The sequence below is a fragment of the Castor canadensis genome, chromosome 15 (assembly GCF_047511655.1).
Source record: "Castor canadensis chromosome 15, mCasCan1.hap1v2, whole genome shotgun sequence".
NCBI classification, from domain to species: Eukaryota; Metazoa; Chordata; class Mammalia; order Rodentia; family Castoridae; genus Castor; species Castor canadensis.
Window position 1 is genome coordinate 66,679,657 of NC_133400.1, and position 18,124 is coordinate 66,697,780.

The following is an 18,124-nucleotide window of genomic DNA, read 5'->3' on the forward strand; positions in this document are numbered from 1 at the left end:
ATATTTTCCACAGTGACAGAGAACTGACTAACACCCAGTTCAAACAAAAGATGATGGACGTTTTAGAGAGATAAGCAAGGGAACAGAAAGTTTTCTTTCTTTAATTCCCTCTTCAATATTGAACTAGAATAACTACTTCAAAATCATACAAACCTGGGGCTGGATGTGTGGCTCAAGTGATGGAGAGCTTGCCTAGAAAGTGCAAAGTCCTGAGTTCAAACTCCAGTATCATAAAAAAAATGTAAGAAAATGGACTGGGGTATGGCTCAAGTGGTAGAGTGCTGGCCTAGTTAGCCGTGAATTCAAGCCCCAGTGCCACCTCCTCCCCCACCCCCCACCAAATCATATAGCCTTGTTAATAAATGCTACCCAGTGCACATGGAAGGACATAAGTCAAGGCCTTACCCAGTGCCTGGCCCATAAGAAAGGTTAAAGGAAAGAAGTTCTTATATCTCCCTCCCACCTTGATGTCATTTTTGTCTTGCCATACATCATTGAATTAATGACAGCCTGACGTCATTCTTTTACTAAATAGAAGTATTCTTTGTTTGCAATTAATATTGGTAGACAGTTTGGCTCATAGTTGTTCATGATTCTTTGTAGATTTGTTTGTTCGCAGGGCCTTGCACATACTAGACAAGTACTCTACCACTGAGCTACACCCCCACCCCAGTTGTTCGCATACTTTCCATTTCAAAAGAAAGTCACACAGAGTTAAAAAAAAACAAAACCTGGGTTAATTTTGAGTGATTCTTGATTAGTTGGTGTGTGATGGGGGAGAGGCAGCCTAGAGGTGCCCAGATCTGGACCTCTGTGGTGATGGTCACATCTCTTTCTGCTAGAACCACATTGGCATTTCCCTGTTCCAGTGGGACCTCATCCAGGCACTGCCATTCCTGGAGGGCATTACCACTTGAGGGTTTCCTTATGAATCTGGCAAAGAATTATAGAGCACAGGCTCAGGATGCTTGGAATGTCCTGTCTACCACTAGCAAAAGCAATCCTTTCCAATGAGGAGTGGTAACAGGGTTTGGGAGAGAGACAGAGAAGCTGTTTCCCATTAATTTATAACCTTTTGTAGGAAAAAGCTGAGACAAAGATAGTCTATAATTAAAAATTATTTTTCTCATGCAATAACCATGGAGATTCAATTTCCATGGAGTAAAAGTATATGATTTAAAATGTTTACATTTTTCTTAGTCCCTAGGGTTGTAAATTTTGTTTCAGTGCCAAATCCTCTAAGCAAACAGCCATCAAACATCTAATACACTTGATGCACAAAGGCCATTGCTGAGTTAGTCTGTATCATGATACAATGATATCCATGGCTACTGTGTTTTCATGTATATTAAACGCCAATCATTCTGTTCCGCTCTCAACAAACATTATTTCCAATTTTTGTGCTCTATCCTTACTTCTTAAACTTTACTGTGTGCAGTAAATCATCACAACATTTATGTGAAGAACAGATCCCATGAACTCAACCATACAAATCAGAAATTCTGATTATGCCCATGGTTAATGAAGCCCAAGCATCTATTAGTCAACCCCTCTCACTAGGTCAGGGCTTAAAATAATTAGGCAGTATAGCCTCTGAGTTACTATAAAGTCTGTCAGTATTTAAAACCAGATTTTATTAGTATATGTTGATATAAGACTCTTGCTAGTTTTTGTATAACCATCATTGTTTGACCTTCCAGAACGAGTCAACAAGAAGGAATCAAGTTTTTATCAAGAATATTAATCTTTTTTTAAAAACAAATATGAGAACTGGTAGTGTTTTTACAGACCAGGGGGGGAAAAGTCAAAGAATATCTAAGTCAGCTAAAGGAAACTTTACAATCTTCAAAGACCAGCCCTAAAGGAAGGAGAGAGGTGGGTTGTTCTAGGTCTTTGCAAAGGCAGTAGGTTAAAGAAACAAGGGCTTTGTCTTTTTTCCTTAAGCAGGCTCTTAAGCATTCTTTCTCTGGTCATTGCACATCTGCCCCATGAGTCAGTAATCCCAGTTCCTTCCTGAGTCTGTAAAATCCCTTGTCCAGGACTCAGGAGAAGGCGGGGACATTGGGCATCCGGGGCTGGGTCCCAGCCCATGTTCTTGAGGCTTTGTGAGACTTCTAACAGCATCATGCTACAAGTTGTTTTGCATCATGTTTTACGTTTTACATCATATAAACAATAGGTATTTTCTCCTGTGTTCTAACCCCCCCGCATCAAGTAGGTGGGAGAAGTTGCAGGAAAGCAGGTGGCAACTGGGAAATTAGGAGGTTAGGAAAAGGAATGTTATTCCCCTGTAGGTCAAAACACAATGTACACAGGTGTTTTTTGAGTTACCAAGACCTGACTTAGGAAGAAATGCCATCTTATATAAAACCATAATCACAAACATATGTTATATATGCATATGTGTGTGTATGTGTATGTGTATACACACAGATACTTATTTATATGTCTGTTTTCCCCTATCTCCTATCCACCATCCCATGTGTGTACACTGGAAACCAGTATGGAAACTAGCCAAATGGATTGTTCTCACTACCTTTCATCTTCATTTGTCTTCTTACACTTATAATTTGGACAATCACCAATACATCCCCATGCATCTTTTCAGCCTTACCCTCCTTTCTCTCATAATTCTATTCCCAGATCTTTAGATCTCCTGTCCATGATGCCCAGCACCAGCACCATTTTCTCTCCTAATTTTTTTCCATTCTGTTTCTTCATTGGAAATGGCCTTAGTCATGGCTGGAAAACATTGCGGTAGGGCTAGTGACACATCTGTGCTGAGCAAACAGAGAAGCCAAACATTTTGAAATGAGGACATCATGATAAAGAGCCAGGGCCAAGAAACCACAAAAATCTTTGAAATTATTTTGTCATCTTTTTTTGAATCTCCTGTATCTCTACCTCATTACCTTCCTCCAATTAAATCTGTCTTGTCAGCTTTTCTGCTAAAACACAATTTCTTATCAAGCTTTATTTTGTTTAGCTTCTTTCCTAAGTATTGTATCAATGTTATCTTCTGTTATTCTACAGGATTTTAGATACATTATAAAACTTCTACGGGTTTGACCCAAAACCCCAACAATATGACATTGTTGTAGGACTAAACAATTCCTAATCTCAGTTTACTAATTGATAAATGGTCTTCCAGGAACATTTGGCTCTGTGTGTGTCTGACATATAAATAAGCAGGTATACCTACTATATGTAGGTATATACATATAGTATATGTATTTTATACATTCACATATCCATGGATATACACATGCTTGTGATTATGTTTTTGGAAAACAGTCACATATAGGTGCCCCACAATAACAAAAGTTATTTCATTGAGTTGGCAAACTGAGGATGTCATTGAAGAAACCCATCCTTGGAAGACACCAAAAAGTAATAAAATAACTGTTAAATACTGACTTGACAACCCCCAAAAGTCTTCTGTGTTTCATTTTCCTTTAAAATTTTTTCCCATCCAATTTCCCCAGTCTGGGGATTATGTTTGTGTCTCTGCTTAGTCACTGCCCACCTGTTCTTTAGGGTGCTCCCCACAGTTTTCCTGGTGGTTCCAGTCCAAACTGTACCATTTTCTGAAACCTGAATTATGCCAAGTGCTAAGCAGGTATTATTTAATTCTCATACTCTCCCATGAGGTGAACCCTGCCACCCCTATTTTATTAGAGAGGAAACTGAGGCTAACAGAAGTGATATAACCAGAAAGTGGCAAAATCAGCCAAGATTGGGACCCAGCTACCTGCTTCTTGAGCCTCTGATGATGCTATCTGCTCCCACCTCCCCTAACTGGCTTCCTTGGATGTCCTGTTGACAATACAGCACTTGGTTATACTGTTTTCTTTTCTAGCATTAGTGTGTTTGGGTTTTTTGTTCTCTATTAGATTATCTAGTGTTTAGTTTTTTTGATTAGGTTATACATCCCTCTGAGGAGCATATAAAGGCTCAGACATGAAGAGAGTATAAATGTCTTTAGTCATTAATGGTGTCAGGATAGCAAGCACGGTCCTACAAACATGGTGGGGTTAAATGACTTTCTGAGGATTCAGTGGGGTGTGCAATAGCTTTTGTCCGGTGAACTCAGTTTAGCCAACACTCCTTGCTTCTCTCCAACTTCTCAGCAAAGTTTAACATGTTATGTCTTTTCTCTGCCCTCCAAAGTCTGAGAAACTTTGCTCCTGCACAGATCTGGGAAGCAGTCTAATCTTTCTGCCTCTCTGTGGCTGCAAGGGAAACTTGGAGTGGGGTTGGGGTCAGGAATGTTCAGGCTAGTGTGAACTCTCCCACTGACCTTCTCCTGTTCTCCCACCCCAGCCTTTTGGCAAATCCCACTTCAGGCTTCGGTTTCCTCACCTGCCATCAGAGGATGGACCAGTTGACCTCCAAGATTTCTTCCAGGGCCACAGCTAAGGCTCTAAGATGTTGTTTAAAGAAGTAAATCCCAAATATTAAGCTGTTGTCACCACTACTGTTTCTGCTTTCCATGCCATCACTGTGTTGTGTGTTGTATGTGTGTGTGTGTGTGTACGTGCACTGTTTGTGTGACTTACAGGAATGGTTTGTGTGCATCAGTGTGTGTATAGATCTGTACGTGCTCCTGGGTTATCTGTATATGTGGGCATTCGCCCAGGGTTGACATGTCCCAAACGCTAGTGACACGTTAAGAAGGGAAAGGGTGGTCAGCCCACCTGTGCCTTCCACGCAACTCTCCCTGTCTGTCTCTGAGGCTCGCGCACCGCCCCCTGCCCTGGTGCCGCCCTGTGGCTCTAAGAACCTAAGCTTGACTGTGGCCAGGGATGTGGGCGGGGCGAACGCGGGATGTGGGCGGGGCGAACGCGGGCGGTGGGCGGGGCGAGCGGCCGCGCTCCGGGCATGCTGGGCCAGGGCGGCTGCTGCCTGGGCGGGTGGCGCTGGTCCCCGGCCGGCCCGAGCGGCGGCGGCGGCGGCGGCGGCGGCGGCGGCGGCGCAGGTCAGCATGAGGGAGCCACTCGGTAAGTCCCGGCGTCTGCCGCGCTCCTGACACCCGCTATTTGGCTCCCTCCCGCGGCGCTTCGCGGGCCTCTCCCTCAGCCTCCCGCGCTCGCCCCCCAACTTCTTCTGCCGGGACGTTGCTCCGGTCCCTTCCCTAGCTCTAGGAGATGTCCGCACCCCTGGGCGCAGCCCCGCCCGAGCCCCCGCGAGGTGTCCAGCCCGCAGCTTAGCCGCACGGCGGGCCCCATGCCCGCAGCCTGGGGTTGGGGGGCGCCTGCGAGCCTGGAGGGTCCCCGCCCCTCAGGTGCCCAGCCCACGCGCGGGGCTCCCTGGGTGGGTCCGGGCGGCGGCTGGCGTTAGCGCCGTGGCGCCTGGGGGCGCGGGAATGTCCCAGTCCCTCGCCATCCTTCCCGCGTTGTCCTCCACGCCGGGGTTCAGCCAACCCCCTTTCTCGGCCGCGCCCCCAAACCCCGTGGACACCCCACCCCACCCGAAGAACTGACAGCCTCAGGGGTCCCCGGTTCTCGGAGCGCCCCCCGCAGTCGGGACTGCAGGCGGCACGTTGGGAGCTCGCCCCGGCTCCCCCGCTCCCTACTCGGGTCTCCGCCCCAGTGTCGCGCGCCCGTAGCGCCGCGCCGCGCCGCACCGCACCGCACAGACCCGCTGCGGATTAAGGCGCTAATCAGCGCTACCTCCCAGCTAGTGCTCATGGCGTGCGAGGTGGAAAGTGTTGCCTGTAAATCTCCTTAATCGGCTCCTGGGTGGGATCTGGAGCCCGCCCGTCTGGGTCTCTGCACCCAGATCTCCGCTAGCACCCCTGACCCCACCACACCCCCAGTTGCAGTCAGTTTACTCCCAGATGCGGGGGTCTCAGCGTCTAGGTGTCCTGAGCACAGTGCTGCTGAGCACCCACGGCTAAAAGCCGCTCTTGCTGCTTGTCACTCACGGGCCAAAGAAGCCGAGTGCCACGGATTCGTCTGGGGGTTTGAAAAAGAAGCTCTGATTTCACTAGTGAAAAAAAAAATAAAAGGGGAACTTATGCCAGCGCCACCTGGCCATGCTCCAGTCTTCACTCATCCACACTCTCTAGGAGCACAGGACTTTTATCTCCAGGTTCCCGCATCCCTCACCCCAGTCTGGATGCCTAGGTACCTGGCCTTGACTTCCAGAGAGGACTGAGCTGAGTGGACCACACAACCCCCCGGTTTTTCCTGTTGGTGACAGTTTAATGTGATGTTTGTCCACAGCTTTGTATTTTCCTTTGAGTTTTTGTGTTTTCAGACTTAAAAAGAGTAGACTCCCCAGGGATTTATTTGGGGGGAATGTTCGGATTCTTGGGAGGAAAGTGAGAGGTGGGATCCTGGCAACCAGAAATGCTTTGTCAAAAAAGAAAAGAAAAAAGCAGACTCAGTAGTGTAAAATGAATAGTCAGAGGCTGTGGAGGTAAAAGTTAGGAAAAAAAAATGCTTTATGTCAGGTGCTTTTAGAATTTAAAATGACTGAATTGAGACTGTAGCAAAGCAAGAACTGGAAATCATATGGAGATTCTGTTTCACAGGGGTTGTGTTGGTTTCATTGTGAAATAAAAAGAGTTTGATAAATAGAGTTTGATAAATTCCTCTGGTTTTCCATAATAGTCTGTGGATTTGGACTTAATTGTTTAGTTTGATATTAAGTCTAATTCTCAGTCACCAGCTGAAGAAGCTTCCTGAAGGTCTTTCCCTGTTAACTCTAGACAGGCAGCATATACCAAACTTTCACTCCCTCTGGAGTGGGCAAGCAAATATTTGTTGAACAGAGGCCTTTAATCTGTTGGGCCTTTCTCCTGCAAAATGTCACTCTCTGCCTTGGAGAGGGAAGGTCAGGGCCTTGGCAGGCCCCAGGGATTTAGGGGGACAGGGAGGGTGGAGGAAGCCTGATTCAGGAAAAAAAAAAAGTTTGTCTTCCATCTCCTTGGAACATACAATGCTTGTGTGGCCACGTGCTCTGAAGGGCTTGACAAGCTCATCAGAGTTATCTGATAGTTCATCTGAGAATTAGATTCCAGAGCCTGTGGTGTATTGTTCAGTAGCTATGGAATATAACTGGTGATCTGAGCTATACAAGGAAAATAGATAAGCACCAGTTTTTCGGTTTTTAAAAGAAGACAAACATGAAAAATTCTTGAGACCTACATTTTAAAATGCAATTTAAAGATGAATTCTTTCTTTATGCCAGTAAAGAAAGCCCAGGAGTTGGTGTCTCTTCCAAATCCTGCTTGTCCTGGCTAGGAGAACCCTCTAGTTTAGAAGAACAGTAAACACCCACCCTAGTAGGAGGCCCGAGTTTCCCTTTTAATGAGTTTGGCTTGACTCCATGGGTAATTAATCTAGAGAGAGTTTAGAACACAGAGCGTTGGATTGAAACAATTGTTCTGTTGTGGATTTTATTTTGATAAGCAAGGACTCTGTCTTTGCAATCCATCCCAGCTGAGCCCCTTGCTCTGCAGTATCTTTTGGTTCTTAGCAGATGTTGTTTTTCACCTTTTGGGTGGGAAGGCTTATCTCCTGCATGGAATCTTATATTGTGCTTTGCCTCAAGGGCCTGCTGGCTGAGGGACACTGACTTGCTGAAGTCAGCAGCCAGGGAAGGGAAGGCCTGCCTTTCAGTGCTTTGCTGTATCCTTAAAGCACTAAAAAATAGTACTTGAAAACAACACACACACACACACACACACACACACACACACACAGGAATCCCCTCGAACACTAAAACCTCAGTCATCTTAATTTAAATTTGGTGTGTCTCCTTTCAAATATATTTATTGTCTTTACTTTCTGTAACTAAATGTATTTTCCAACAACTTTCTGTTGATGATATGATCTTTGCTGGCAAAGATCTCTTCTCAGACTACTGTCTAGAGTTTTCTGCTTATTGGTTATCTCTTTATAGTTTACTTAATAAGCTTGTTTCTCCTTTATGGTCATACTGTTATGAACAGTGCCAAGGTATAGTTCAAAGAGAGAAAGAAGAAAAAGAATTGAGTGTGTGTGGGGGGAGAATAGTTGGAGAAAGAGAAACAACTGCTGATGCTAGCTATCTCTTGGCACAGCAGGCTCACTGAAACTTTTTCCTTTTTGCTTAAGCATTGAATTTTGCAATGTTTACTTTGGAAATAACTTTATATGTCTTTTGTAATTAGAAAATAAGTAAAATGTAATAATTATAGGAAATAATTTGAAAAATGTTTTTAGAAAACTCTGGCTCTTTTATGCCAAAGATATTTATAAATAAAAAACAAAACTAGTGTGTTAAAAGTTTAATAGAACATTTTAGCAATCTTTACATGAAGCAGTTGACATATATGATAAGGGAATAAAATTCTAGCCTATTATGTTACAGTTTTTTTTCAAATAACCCCGAATTTTAGAGGAATTTTAAATCTTATCCAAGTTCAGTCTGCTCTTAAATGACTAGCAATCTTTTAGAAATGTTAATGAGGTACTTAGGGTTCCATAAAGATGGGGTGAAGTAGCCAAAATACTAATTGTGTGATACAGAATTTACAGGTGGAAAGAAAATGGGGGTTGGAGAGAGAGAGAGCTCTCACTAGTTGTGGAAAGAAAAGATAATACTTATTAAACTTAAGTGCATAAAATTGGGCACTTTTTTGCCTTTTCTCATTTTTAGTCACTGCCTTAACTCAACCCAACCCAGCACGTTCCAAGTTCCTTTTGATCTTAGACCCAAGTTTTCCATTTCGTTTTTTTTTTTTGCCACCTTAAGGAAAGCTAACTCAGTGATGCCTGCCCTGCTAAGATGGTTACTTCATAGATTAAATATGCTTTTTATGTCTTATTCGAGTTTAACAACTTGAGTGCTCTGGCAGCACTGACCATCGCACTGCCTGGTATGGTAATAACAGTTTGTGAGAACTTACTGTCCCAGAACTTAAAATGGAGCTGTGGAGTTATTTCTTTAATAATTAAGACTAGAAAGGGAAGTGGCAGTGCTATTGTTCATAATAAAACCCACAATTCCACCATTAAATAAAAAGCTGTAGAAAGCATTAAAACTCTATGTATTAGTTAGCAACATACTCCATTCTGGCTTGTTTTATGTCTTGGCTGTTTACCTCTTGTTTAAAGAAAGCACTTCGTTATATATTAATCATAACATTAGCCCTAAAAGTTGTCAGTTGGAGAAATATTTATACTGAACTGCCAACAATTTGAGGGACCAATTACATCTTAAATATGGAATGTCAGTGAACACAAGTGGGAAGTTTAAGGTTATTAGAGGAGGACCATTGTCTACTGGAGACCTTTATGGGGTAAACTGTAATCTGGAATTAGAGTTGTTCAGTGGAACATGTGACTTTAGATTTACTGAAAACAGGTTGAGTCTCTGGCAGATAGGACATATGTGCTATATACTAGAACCATATGTAATGTACTATTCATTTATTTTCTCCAGTGTTTCTTTTATGGCCATTGAGTCTTTCAAATATGCAATATATTTTCAAAGGTACACTTTCCTAATCCTTCCTAAGCAGCACTTTTTTTTCCTTTTGGGCTAGAACATGAACTAAAGATTAATAAAAAGAGACAAATGCACATATACTATCAGAATATTTTTAAAGCAGTGTTTGTTGTTGGTGAGGGCATGGTGAGCTATATTATTTTTATTTATAAACAGTATAGCTAATTATAATAATGTATAAGTTACAAATATTAAGTTCTCTTAATATACTGATAAGTTATAAGTGATGACTAATGAAATACTATATTAATATAGTTTAATATTAATAATGTATTTATTATATTAAATTATATAATACTTAAGCTAGTAGGAAGTATAGATATAAAGTTAATCTCAACTATGCTAAGTATATGAAGTTGCCAGTATTTGATCATTTTGGACTTGCAAAATGATAAGGTCATATGTTTTGGCCTAATACATTTCATGACAGAACATAATGAAATAAAGTTAATGTATAAATAATGGAAACATTTTTTAAACCTCAGAGGCTAGTGCTGTTGTTGATATTTTGGTATGATTCTTCTTGGTGTTTTTCTCTCTTTCTATGCATATGTGTACAAATAAAATTGATAACACACTAGTCTAGGGGTCTGTATCCTGTCTTTGTTGTTTAATATGGTAGCATGTCCATTTTCCTGTGCCATAATAAACCTAAAACTATAATTTTATATGGATGTATACATATTATAGTCCACTATGTGTATGCACCAGAATTTTTTAAACTACCCTTAAATGGACATTTACCTCAATTTATTTGTTTATTTGCTTTTGGCAGTTCTGGAGTTTGAACTCAGGGCCTATGAATTTGCTCGATAGGTGCTTTGCTGCTTGAGCCATGCCTCCAGCCCTGGCTCAGTGTTGCATTGTAAGTAAAACATTGTGCATCTCTGGCTATTTCACTAGAATGATCCCAAGAAGTGAGATAATTAGTCCACAAGGTTTCAGATATGTACAGATTTTATTACCTATTGCCTGACCACTCTGAAGAAAGGAAACATCCATTTGCACACAGCCTCTGGCACACACTCATACAACCACAAGTAGGAGAGCCCTGACAGCTCATCATGCCCTCACCACCAATAAACACTGCTTCTCAAAAGCTTTTGTAACCTGGAATATGAATAATGACAATTTGGGTTGACTTTCATTTCTTTGTAGATGAGGGCAATTTTTTTTCATATTTGAATGGGTATTTATCTTTTAATTTTCAGTTTGTGTTCTAAGCAAATTTTAAAAAGGGAAAATGTAATATGTTTATTAACATTTTGTTTCACTGATTTGGGAGACCTTTTAACTATAAATTATGAGAATAAAATATTGTCATTTTTATAATGAAAAAGGAAGAGAAAATGTTACATATTAAATGGCATTTGTTTGCTACAGTCCACCCCTAGTGATGAGAATATGGATAATTGAAATAATCCTGCCTAGACTGTAACATCTACCAGGTTGAGTGCTGACTGGCTCTGATTTGTCTTTATATTCTCCAGTGCAGAGCTCGTGGTCTGGCAAGTCCATTGCATAGCAAGTGTCTTGATGGATTTAGGCTGGAATAAGTAAGTGTGCAATACTTGCTCTTTGGGATGGAGAATTGTCAGATAGCTCACTCCTGGTCCTCCTTTTCCCAGTGTGTGGCCATTTACCTCTGCTGTCCAGCGTGGACTCTGCATGGGTGCTAATGAGGCCAAGGTCAGAGGTTCTATCTGCATATGACCTATTTAGCTTTGTTCTGTGTCATGGCCACAAGCTGTACTCTTATTTATTTATTTATTTTCTCTCATGGCCAACTGAGAAATAAATGCATACTGTTTATCACAAGGGAGAACAGGCAGGTAGGGGGCGGAGAGAGGGGACAGTAGGAAGCAGATTTCTAGAGCTAGGTCAGCCTTACTAGAACTTCCTTTTCTCTCATGCTGTGTTCCAGGTTCAATCCAATGCAACACAAACACACACACACTGACACTCAGCAACACAGAGAATAGATACCCAACAGTGAAGGGGAGACCGCTCAGCTTACTCTTAAATCCCGTGGATCGTTAACAACTTCCTGGTTTCATTTATTTATTTATTTATTTTATTTTGGTCATGCTGGAGTTTGAACTGTGGCCTCAAGCTTGCTAGACAAGCATTCTACCACTTAGGCCATGCCTCTAGCCCAAGAAATTTCTGATTTTATAATCCCAGCCATTTGGGTGTAAATAGCATAGCTAATACTGAAAGCAACTCAGAAATCTGCCTCATTTTAATTGCGTTAAGTAGTCTCATTCAGGTTATTTGGAAGGGACAAATAATCTTTGATAAAAACCCTTTTGCAGTGATTTGGGGAAAAGAAAATTTTGTGGGAATAGCTGGATTAGTCAAAATCAAATTACCTGTCATATTCTCAAACCAGTAGTTATTTCCAGTTTCCGTGAGTGGGATGATGAATGATCCTAGTCACACCAAGACTGAAATTCACTGTACTTTCCTTACTTCTTTCCTTTTTCCTTCCTTGTCCTTCCATCCCTCCTCCATCCCTCTCTCCCTCTCTCCCTTCCTTGCACAGTATTGCACTCTATCACTTTAGCCACTCCTCCAGCCCTCACTGGGCCTGGCCTGGAGCTATGAACCTCTGGATCTTAGCTTCCCAAGTAGCTAGGATTATGGGTGTGAGCCACTGGCACACAGCTCATTGTACTTTTCTTAAAAATTACTCTTACTGTTCTTTTTTTCCTTATCCTCTCTCCTACATGTTACAATTCTAACCACTCTTTCTCCTTCTCACAACTTTATTTATTTATCACTTTATTTGTTTACTTATTTTCCCATGTTTATCCCTCGACACCACTTAAGTCCTTCCCTTACCCACCAGGTTTACCCGAAAGCAGTCTTGTCCTTCCCCAAATCATTTGTGGTTTCTTGTTATCTACTCACATAGAGTCTAACCTCTTATTAATGTTGCAGAGAAGAGTGACTCCTTCTGTATAGAACATTTATTTTTTCCTTTAGAATTTTGGGGTTTGGTGGTGGTGGTTACTCCTCTCTCATTTCTCATTGATGGAGTTTGTCTGCTTTTTGGCTCCACACAACAGGTTTTGTGATAGCTGCATGCATGTTACTTAGGAAGAGGCCTGTGATGGTCACGAAGCAACTGAATGGTGTATTTGTGAATGGATCATTTTGCTGAACATTCAAAAATTAGCATGAGTATTGCCATCAAGACATTATAGGCAAGTGAGGTATGACCCTTGTGTGTGCATGTGTGTGTACACACATCTCTGTTGTGTGTGTATATGAAAGAATCATCTACAAGAGCCATCTCAATTCTAAAGAATGAAACCATTTTTTCCTTTTTAAATAGTTTTAATGTTTAATGCCACCATGTCTTTTGTCTCTTCTGATTTATGTTTATGCATTATTTGGTAAATTAGGAAGCTTGTTGATGGTAAGGAAGGAAATATAAATGGATGAATCTAAAACAGTAATGGAGACTTCAAAGCTAGGTAGAACTGGGTTCAAACCTTGAATCTTCCATTCAAGGGCTATATAACCTTGGACCTGCAGCCTCAAGTATTCTCTTCTGTATAGTGGAGTCACCCATATATACATCAGGAAGTTTGCTGGAAATACAAAATGAAAGAAAATAACCCAAGCAACTAATACAGTGTCTGGCACAGGCAGATACTTACAGATTTATTTAATTTATTCTTTCATGTGTCCTGTGATTGTGTGCTTATGAAGCAGGTTTTTCTTGTGGTTTGTAGAGAGAAAGTTTATTGGGGTCATGGGGCAAGGGGCGCGGAGAATAAATTCACCAGGAATTGAAAGGTGTTCTTCATGAACTTGCTCATTTACTGGAAAGTTATTTTGAGCACTTTACAACCTGTCACAAGCATTCCCAAAGCGGGGAGGAAGATAATAAGATATAAACCTAGAGATGTCATGAATCAATCAAAAGCCTCATCCAGAAAAACTTGGCTTTTCAGCCTCACTCTTCCTCCACCTCACCCCCTTTCACCACCTAAATTAGAGACTGCATGCTAATAAGTATTTCTTTTTTGGTCCCATCTCATGAAAGCATAATTTAAACCAATCCAATACAGGCAGACAGAAAGGGCACTGGAGACTAAACCTGCTCTCCTCACTACTGTTGTGTCTTATTTCTGTCACTGTTTCTTCAATGAAGTTTTACAGCTTTTTAAAATTTTTTATTTAAATAACAGAAGAAAAAAAATCACCCAAAGTTTCGCATTTATTTTAACTATTTTTTGATCTCGTACACTAAGTATAAAATCTTTCTTCTACAAAAAGAATTTTTATAAAGGCAGTTTTCCTTCTTTGTATATGCTGTCTTACAAAGTTTGTTTTCATCAAAAGACTTGTTTGGCTTAACCCAAGTTGAACAAGACCAAACTAGGGAAGAGTGTGTGGCTAAAGGCTAGGCAAGAAGTTCTCTGAGCTAGGCTGCTGGTCTAGCCCTGATTTCTTTCAGTGAGATTGAGCAGTGCTACAAAGTCTTAACAAATGAGCATCTTGACGCTAATCACTCCTGGATGCTGCACACGTGGTCTTCTATAAGCTAGGTCCATCTGTTTTACATATGAGGAAACTGAGGCTTGGAAGTTAGGTACCTTGATAAAGGCCTCCTAGCAAGTGGAGGAGCCAGGATGGAAATAGGATCTTTCTGATGTTCCAGCCCATGTAGCCCTTGCTGTTTGTGCTGTGTCCTGCCACCTCTATGTTGATGGAGCAGAAAATGTGCCACAACTTCCTTCTGAGATGAGGAAAAACTGCGGGGCATGTGCTCCCCAGAGAAATGGGTCAACTGGAACACGTGTCCTTTCATTAGGCTGTCACTTTTCATTGCATTGGTAGTGTTTATACAATCCTATAAATTGTATCTTGGAAGTGATGGAATAACTGTCTTAAGAATGTAAATTGGAAAAGCATAATAGTGAAATGCAAAGAAACAAAAAGCTGTTTCTTGGCCTTCTCAAACCAAATGAAGGAATAAAAGTGGCAGCATCAAAGACTGCTTCATTTCCAGGTCCTTTGGCTTCCCCTTTGCCTCAGCAGTGCTGGGCTTGTGTATAGTTCAGAACCTGGGTGTTTCAGATTCAAGCCTTGAAAAATCCCAGGTAGAGGGAGGAAGGAAGCAGAAAGTGGTATGTTCCTCTTAAGATTTATTTCTTCTTAGTGTGATGTTTGCTCTTAGTCATTAGTAACTATGACTCTTTTTGGAAAGCAAAGTTTAGTTAGGATAGATAGCTGTATTTGTTGTTGAAAACAAAGCAATGAATTTGTTAGACTAAAGAATTTCATGTCAATTACTAGGATCTTTGAATTTGAAAGTTTCTCTAGTCTAACATCTTGATCACCACAGGTATGACTTCTACATTGGGGATCCTCAAACTGAGAGTCATGACCCATTAGCAAGTCATGAAATTACTATAGTGGGCGATGACCAGCATTTTTAAAAAGTGAAATAGAAAAGATTACAGTACTATCAAGATATAAGGATGAATAGTTTTGCTGTAAGGTTTTGATTGATTGTGTACACACCTGTAGTGGGGTGCTGTAAAAACAAAAGGGCTTGTAAATCAGTTACCTCAACTTCAGCTTCAGCAGCTCCTAGATACAGAACTCCCTGCCTTCAGGGGCAGCCTTTATCTTGACAGACTGTTCTAGTAAAGTGTTCTTATGATAAATGTCTCTTTTGCTTTCGTGGTTTGTGCAGTGAGCACTGGGGAGGGAACTAAGGACCTTATGCATGCTAGGCAAGTGCTCTACCACTAAGCTACATCCATAGCCCTCATGGTATTTTTTTAAATATGCATAGAATGAAAATAATATTAAGATATTTGATAGTCATGGGGATTAATACTGATATTTAAAGTGAACTCATTTGTCTTATTGCTGTGGCCTGAATACCAGAATTCTCTTCCTTACCTGAGATTATATGTAGGTACCTTTACAGTCTTGATTGCTCTTCTTAGATGTTCCATTATGAGCATTTAATTCAAGAAAATAAAAGTAGTGAAGGAAAAATTTCTTGAATAAACTGGCTGGAAAACCATACTTCCAGAGAAGGTGATTTTTCAGTAACGCCTGGAGACAGGCAATTTGGGTAATGGAGGCCTTCTTCATCCTATGAGACTAGGTAGGATCTCTTCCACAGCATCCTGTCTTTGTGCCTGTCATGGGCTCTGGCCCTACGGAGAGGTGTCAGGCTTCCACATCACTAGCATGTACATATGTTGTGTTTTAATTGCCTTTTTTCCAACTGCCTCTATGGCTAGACAATAAAATCCTCAAGGACAAAGAATGTGTCTTACTTATAATTTCAGTGCTTGGCACTGAAATTCTAGGCACCCAGGAAATATATTTTAGTGTTTTGAACTATATAAAATAATGTTTACTGTTTTTAGTGACTTGGGTGAAGGTTGAATATTACATTCATGAAAGATAAGGTATGTGAGTGTTGTAAAGTGATCGTGACTTTGGAAATCAATAGTAATATACTAAATGATACAAAAGGAACATGGTATAAACTACATGGTGAGAAGGAATGACTACTCTGAAATCTTTCCATAAGGCAATAAACTTCAGAGACAAATCAGAACCATTGTAGCACAATGAGTCCATAGTGTTATGTGTGCATAGTGATTTCCACTTCTGCATGTTCTTACTGGGCTCTTGAGATAGTCCAAGGGGATGGGAAGATAATGACATTGCCATTTTGCAGAACAGAAAACTGAGACTTGGTGTGTTTATTGACTTGCTCCAGAGATTATACTATGACAGGGTCAGACACTAGAGCTGGGGTCACACCTGATCCTGGGCCATTTTAGCTACAAACCTACCTTTCAAGTTGGATAGCAAATTGTTATGATAATGGTGGTGACAACCTTGGGTTTATGTCATATTTTGTTGTGTGTTAGTCTTTACAGCAACCCTTTGAGTGAGTTAGTGCATGGATGACAGAACTAAAATGCTGTTGCTTTAGAATGCTGGTATCTTGGAATTGGAAAGGAACTTTGAACACCTTGAGTGCCAAGTGCTCTCATTAGACCTCTTGGTCCCTGCTGGTGGCCACCATGATTGATGTGATTAATGTGTTTGTGGTGGGAGCCTGCCATCTCTTAGAGAAGCCCATTCCATTTAAAGTAGATAAGGTTGCTAAAGAAGCAAGTGGTATGGCAGAGATTAGAAATAACACACTGTTCAGAAATCAGTGAAGGGAGAAGTTAATGCTTGCTTAGTGTGGGTGCAGAAAAGAGGCAGAAGCCTGGGCTCTGAGTTGGGATGGAGAAGGTGAAATGTGTAAGCTTTCATGAATTTGGGTGATGGTGAGGCCATTCAGGTTGTTGGTGGGGCTCCTGGGTCAGCCCTTCACCTCTGATGTTTTTGCCCAGATTGATCCATGAGTGGAACCCTGTGCACTCTACACCTGCTCCCCATAGGCAGCTGGACTCTGAGAGGGGAAACCAGATAGGGTCGCCAGTAGTCAGAACACTTTACCTCAGCCCTCTAAGGCTTTTACAAGGTTCATCTTTTCTGAAATGTGTTTGTGGCTTTTGTGGGTTATCATGCCATTTAAGGTTTTCTAAATATAATTGCAAACACATAGGCACATTGGACCAACTTACCTAACCCCAGTAGGATGATGTGTGTTGTGAAGGTGATTTCTTTACCACTCTGACAGACTGCAGTACAGCCAGCTATGGCTCAGGCACAGGCCAGTGGGTCTGGGGACTCTGGTCTAGGCCACCAGGATTCTATTTCTGTGCAATTTCTTTACTCCCAGGTCATTATACCCACAGTCTATTTGAGTGCCAAGTAGCCGTCTCAGATATGGACACATGCAGCTTATGTAGTGAACTGCTAATTATTCTTCAGAACCTTTCTCCCATTTGTGTATTGACCCTGCAAGTTTTCATTGAGAGCATACCATCTGCTAGATGCTGGGGATGTGGCACTGAACGCAGCAAGACCCTGTCCTCATAGCCTAAGCCTGCATTCCCACATCCCTGAGTTGGTAATGTGATCTCTTTCCTCTGGAGTCCCTAGCCCAGTGACTTGCTTAGGTGAATGGGAACAATGCTTGCTTCTCTGATCCTTCCTTTTCTTTCTGAGTGAATGAGCCAAGTCACGATTCTCTGAAAGTCATCCACTAGGAGTGTCAGGAAGGTAGAGTTGCTGTGGAGATTTCTCTGAGTACAGTAACTGTCAGAACTTGTCAGCCTTCCATAACATCAGGGATATGATGGAATGTCATAGGCCTTCAAGGTGTCATCCTCCCCTGACCACAGGGATTGTCTTGGTTCTGTTTTCTAGTGGGTGACAGAGAATGAGGACATGCAGGGTCAGAAGGACTGTGTGTAACCCAGGGAGAATTCTTCCTGACGGGAAGTGCAGTAGGTCTTCCCTACACCTACAGCCAGCAGGTGTTTCCTGGCCATTGTTCCTGGTGATCACAGCAACTCTGTTTCCATCCACCACAGAATGGGGCTGGGTGGGCTCTTTATGTGCTTCTTGCCCAGGCCAGGGATATGGCCAGCCTTTCTGGAGGTCAAGGTGGGGGCAGTTCTGCCTCTTACACATGGATGGGAAGCTGCGCTGTGGCCCTCCTGTCTTGCACCTC

The 18,124-nt window shown here is 41.8% G+C and overlaps 1 protein-coding gene across 7 annotated transcripts in view; it reads left to right on the forward strand.

Moving 5' to 3' along the window:
• Positions 1-4,898: 4,898 nt before the first annotated feature.
• LOC141417487 (junctional cadherin 5-associated protein-like) overlaps positions 4,899-18,124 on the forward strand; it is a 208,259-nt gene continuing 195,033 nt past the window's right edge. For all 7 annotated transcript variants that reach the window (XR_012442064.1, XR_012442063.1, XR_012442066.1 and 4 more), the window contains exon 1: positions 4,899-5,000. The gene's annotated coding sequence lies outside the window, so the exon portion shown is untranslated. The remainder of the gene's footprint in view (positions 5,001-18,124) is intronic.